This window comes from Aythya ferina, assembly GCF_964211825.1.
Source record: "Aythya ferina genome assembly, chromosome: 1".
In the NCBI taxonomy this organism is placed as follows: Eukaryota; Metazoa; Chordata; class Aves; order Anseriformes; family Anatidae; genus Aythya; species Aythya ferina.
The window spans coordinates 144,799,299-144,805,202 of NC_140296.1; the positions used below are offsets into that span (position 1 = coordinate 144,799,299).

General features: G+C 38.5%; 1 long non-coding RNA gene across 1 annotated transcript; it reads left to right on the plus strand.

The window, feature by feature from the left end:
- Positions 1 to 1,056: 1,056 nt before the first annotated feature.
- LOC311440057 lies at positions 1,057 to 4,197 on the plus strand. The gene is made up of 2 exons (XR_014695185.1): positions 1,057 to 1,514; positions 2,896 to 4,197. It is a non-coding gene; the product is annotated as an uncharacterized lncRNA (long non-coding RNA).
- The last annotated feature ends 1,707 nt before the right edge of the window (positions 4,198 to 5,904 follow it).

Here is a 5,904-nt window from a genome sequence, read left to right on the forward strand (position 1 = left end):
TCTTACTGAAGTATACTTACTTTTTAGAAACTAATGAAAATAGGACTGCCAAATAGCTCTGCAGGAAAACAACCTTGTAATACTGTATCATCAACATAGCTCAGTGCAACACCTCATAGAGAGGAAGGATGGACTAGGTTTAAAATTAAAATGACTTTGGTCTCACACTCTTGTACCAACAGCAGCAGAATGAGTGTAAGCAGCCTGCCGAAAACTCAGGCACTAGGATGCCTGTACCATGGGCAAGCTGTCCAGAGTTGCTCACAATGACACAGAGGTTGAGGGGGATCAGGTTTTGAGCCTGTCTCCATGCTACATAGGGTTTTACTTAGAAGTAAGACTCCACTGAGAAATGTGCTCATTTTGGATGCATCTCATTGTACCCTTCAGGTACAATTATTCCCTCTATCCTGTCCCCCTGTGAGTCACCGAGTTTTAGTCACTGTCTATTTCAGATCTGGTTGTCCTGAGAAACTGCAGGTAGATGTGTGCTAGGATCTTGATGACCTGCTACTGCAAATGTCAGCTGGCATTTTGCACCCAGGTGTTCACACGCACTCTTGATTTTTATCAATATAAACATTTTTATTACAGCTTTCCACAACCTTAAAGGATTGCTGGGTTTCTATTGTTTAATACAATGTAGACAGTTTGGTATGTGCTGACAAAAAAATCTCAGCTAACTTTTATGTTTCACAAGTTTTGTTCTTAAAACTCTTGTGAACTTATGGTGTTGCCCCTTGATTTTTGGCAACGTATTAATTACAATGAATTGTAATTTTTTTATTTTATTTTTTATTATTTATTTATTTATTTATTTTTTCTGTCCAAGAATTGTAACAGAACTACAAGTGAAGATCCTTGTTCACTTCCGAGTATGTAATCATTTCACCGACAAATTGTACTGTGATCCAAACTTAATGCTTTCTCTTGATTTTATTGGATTCTGCTGAGCCTTGTGTTGTGCCTTTCCATTTCTGCATTCTCCATTATTCCACCATTATCACATTATCCTTTTTTATTCAACACAAATTGGAGAAAAGCTTGCAGGGAACAGCAAGGAGACACTTGCAATTGATGCAAGTGATAAAACTGTTGAGAAGAAAAACGCTTTTCTTCTGCCTTTAAATAATATTCTAAACACTCTTTCTGTGGGTTGCCATAATGTTCTTTCATTGGGTGTCCTGCTATTTATTTATCAAGAGCTACCTCATGGCTAATCAGAACTTCATTGGTTATAATAGATACCAGCTGTTAACAGATTAAGACGTCAATCCAAATTCTTTATGCAGCATTTGTAATTGGGAGCAGGAGCTGATTCTCTCCTGAGATGAGCAGCACAGTGATCAATGCCAGATAACTAATAAATTCAGGTCCACGAAACCCTGTTACTGAAAGGCAATCGAAAGGGGAGGCTGGTCCTGGCATGCAGTCACAGGGTTGCCTGAGAACACATGGGGTAAAATGGTGTGAGGAAACAGCCCCCAGGCAGTCACAGAGCAGTGCTGAAACACGTAAGTTATGGCAGTTTAAAACATGGCACCTCCCGCCCCCCAAGGGTGGCCGAGCTAAAATGGCCACCCCGGGTACGTGGCTGGGAGGGACTTCTTGTTGTGACCTGGTTGTAGCTGGACAGGCGGGGCCGGCTGGTGCTGCCAGCGGGCCAATCACAGCGGGGCATCAGACCAGGTGGGGCGGGTTGCTATGCGAAATGTCGGCCCGAGGGCAGAGCAGACAGGGGGTGATGTGGCTGGAGGAGGAACAGAGCCCGTTGGGGGCTGGCAGGGGCAGGGCGTTCACCACAGCCCGGGGGCTCAGGCTCGCCGTGGTGTGTCCTGTAGGCACTGAATAAAAGTCTTTTACCTTGTTAATATGTGAACATGGCCACATTGCTCTGTTGGAAGTAACCATCTGATACTGTTACACACAGAGTTAATACGATTTTTTTTTTCCTCAGTTGTACAGCACTTGTCTCAGAGAAGGCCTCACACTGTTCAGTGATACCTTAACTGGACTGATGTGTTGAAAGAAGAAAGCAAGCACCGGCTTTTCTCTGCTTTACATCTGTTCTTGCTGCAAAGCAGTGTTTGCAGCGAGGGAACTGTTGAGGAGGGGGAACGTTCAGAGGGGAAGATGGCCCGCATGTTGTTTTGGCTGCTTTCGTGCCAGGAAAGTGGTATGCAGCTGCACAAGAAGTTATACATGGAAGTTAAGGATTTGTCCATAGCCCTATGCTCCCCTTGTCACTGTGTCTGCTTCTGGGAGCTCTATTTGCAATAAATCAGACTCTTAGTACTACAACTAAGGAGAAAAAAAAAAAAAAAAAGTAGCCTAGTGGTTCTACTGTTGTTCACCTCCCACACAGGTCTGATGTATCACAAGTAGGTATAGTAGATATATAGCTTCAACGTTTATCTATTAAATATTTTTATTAAGTATGCTTTACCATTCTGTGAACTTAAATATTTCATTTCTGTCTGTGAAACTGGACAGAAAATAGAGATGAGAGAAATATCTTGGCTGTTGTCTATCTAATCCTTAATTTAGCTAACCTGCTGTGCCACTCTGGATAAATGAGACATGGAACCACAAAGAAACAACGTATAGGCAATATGCCCTTCAAGCTGAGAAAGTATTAGTATAAAAAGGGCAAATTATAGAAGCAGATAATGACTGTAATAGTTCCCAAGCTTAAAAACAGATGCATGCTCTGTGCTTTACAATTCTCATATAAAAGCATTTACAGTCTTGCAGAGACAAAATTGAAAGGCAAAACAAAGAAACCTTTAATCATAGCTGGAACATATTTTTAAAATACCAGAAAGGTAGGGGCTGGGTGGTTGGAAAATGAAGAGTGGGAAAAAATGGACCACAGTTAACCCTTATTTTTTCTAGGATAACTCACTTGAAACCAATGCTTGCTACAGAGATATGGTGAAGCCAAAAGAGAAATATCTTCATTTTCTAAAAGTAGAAAATGCCAGAACACAACAGCTGGCATCTGGAGATAATCTTCAGTGTGAGGTCTGCAGTGATACTGGGTCCAGAGCTCATCCACTTCCCTCAATGTCACGGCTTTAAGTCGAAGTCTGGCTAGTACTGGCTAGTCATCAACATCTCATGAAGAAAAGGAACTACAAGGGGATGGTCTTCATGTGAGCTCTGATGACTGGACATTAGGGTGTGACTAGCTATGTATAAAAGGCATCATACTCATTTATTATCTGACTGATCACATACAATATCTCCAAGATGTCCTGAGTCAGCTTGCCTGGTAGAAATGGGTCATGATATTAAGTGACTATCCTGACAGCAGCCATGGTGAGGAGTGCTTTCCCTACATCATTACCAAGAAGTTTGAAGGTTTATTTTTGTGGACTGCCATCAATACCAAGTTCAGCCACTGGTTTCGTAACACCCAAAATGGTGTTTGAAAATATGTTCCTCGCTTAAGACCTCAAGCAGCTGCATTCCTGGAAAGTGTTAAATGACTAAGTGATATGTGATAGATCAGAATGCCTTTATAGTTTCATCTTTATAGCAAAACAACAGGTGAACTTTAGTTAAAGGATTGAATAAAAGAGGAATACAGAGAATAGTCATGATTTTTATGTCCTCCTTCTCTCCCCCCCCCCTCCTTTTTTTTTTTCTTCTGAAACTTAGTAAAATAACAAAGTGGTATGACTTTTACATGAACCAGTCTTTGATCCTCCTCTAGCCTCTGATGTATTCCTTAGGAGTTAGTACAAAGCAAACTTGACTATTAGAAATAGTTCTGCAACTCAGGTGGAAAACATACAAAAAGTCTTGTGTATTTTATCTTTCTCAAATGGTTTACTACTACTGTGCTTTTTTTGTTCCTTGTTATTGAGGGGGATCACATTGTGATCAGTATTCAGATTCCTTTGTTTACTACTGTAAGAGGTTAAAAATAATTAAACTTAAAGCATTAAACATGACAGAAAAAAAAATCAGAAAACTTTCAGACATTTTTAATATTTATTTTTTTCCCAGAAACAATATAATTACAATAATTGAGGAATTTTATATCAGTTGGTATTTCTCATAGATTCTGTTCAATAAAATTAATCAGTCATTCTGCTGAGGTGATGTTAGAGGTTCTGTCTCTATTAACCATTGCTAGACTTAATAAAATAAACAGCAGGTCTACTTTATTTACATATTTTTTAAAAGAAAGATGTATCAAAATTAAGTTCTGATTCTACTCTTTTAATAATAATAAAAAAAAAAAAAACAACAGCAGCAACAACAAAACAACATGTGCAAAATTAACAGTGGTTGCATGTGCTTAAATTGCAATTTCTAGAGCTCCAATTATACTATCAATTTATTTCAGAGCTACAGGTTTTTGTCAGTTTATCAATAGCTTCTGACAGCCATTGTGAAGCTGTTTCTTGATTCCCAGTTTATTTCACAGCATTGTTTTGAATCATATATTTTTGAATCTAAAAAAGTTTGTCTTGTCCTGTTCATACAGTATCAGTCTGTGGTACACACATAAGTTGGGCTGTCAAGAAAGTTAATGGCGGTAGAATGGTGAAAAAATACAGCTTCCTGTTGGCATGCTTCAGGTGGGATTCAGCTCACAGATTAAAATACATAAATTAAAGTGATAGCACTTGGGAATACACTGAAGCTCACATTATAGTCAATGGAGAACAAGTGGGACCATAAGGTGTCTGGAGAGTTATTCACCTTATCCTCAGGTGGATATGTACATCTGATTGGCCTAATTTGCAAGCTGAATCTTGCTTTGTTTGAGTGGAGATGATGTGTTTCTCATTATGACATCTCTTGCAAATGTGTGCTACATGGGATGATACGCATCATTTGCCTTAAATTTGAAGCTGAGTTATTTCTTGATATTCTGTTATAAGCCTATCACATCAGCTCTTCAAGATCTGTCATGCCTATACATGGCTTTGAAAGGTCCTACAGGGTCTGAGACCAGCCTCCTTCACAAGCTGTAGCTCTGTCCCTGATGTATGGCCATGACTAAGAAAATCAGTGGAACCACCTTCACATAGAAGACTTGGAGATTCCAACTTCAGATTTCATCATTTCCTACATACCTGACAGCAAAGCGTGGTGTCTGTCTTTGTAAGGCAAGAAAGGAAGGACAAGAATGCCTTCAGAAACATCAGAAAGAAGGATTTTTATTTTCTGTGCACTGTGACTTAACTACCTCAGCACTGGAGTGGAAAACAGTGTGCTTTTATAACAATTGTTATATCAATGTGTTTTGTATATCAATGTATAGGAATGTATTTTAAATATAGTATGTCAGCTACCTGAATAGAGAGCACATCAGCAAAGATTAGGAACTCGTGGCTTCTGACTCCAGACACCACCCAAGATCGGTGTGGCATCGAGATGAAATAATTTGAAGTTATTGGCCTGATAAAAATTAATAAATTCCCATATTATTATCTTTATTAATGATGCCTGTATTACATTAATATATGTGCTTTTTGCCTGTTTTATTAAAAAATAATTATGAAAATGAATATACATTTGCTATATATTTTATATGTTATGCATGAGAATTCTCACTAATTTCTAATTAGAGGAAAATTCACCTACCCTCTTCTGGCAAGTTAAGTTCTTTCTCTTTAGTTCTGGGGTGATGTCTGCCAGGAATGCTGATTACAGTTAATCCAATTTAGTAGTGAGGATACCTGAATAGCTTCCTTTTTTTAAAAAAAATATATATATATATTTATTTATTTTATTATTTTTTCCCTAACCTTCCGTATGACTTAACATTTAAAAGAAACCCGCTACAAAAAAAGTGCAAAATATTATCCATTTGTACATGTGTCCTGGTTTCAGTTAGAACAGAGTTAATTTTCTTCCTAGTAGCTGGTAGAATGCTCTGTTTTG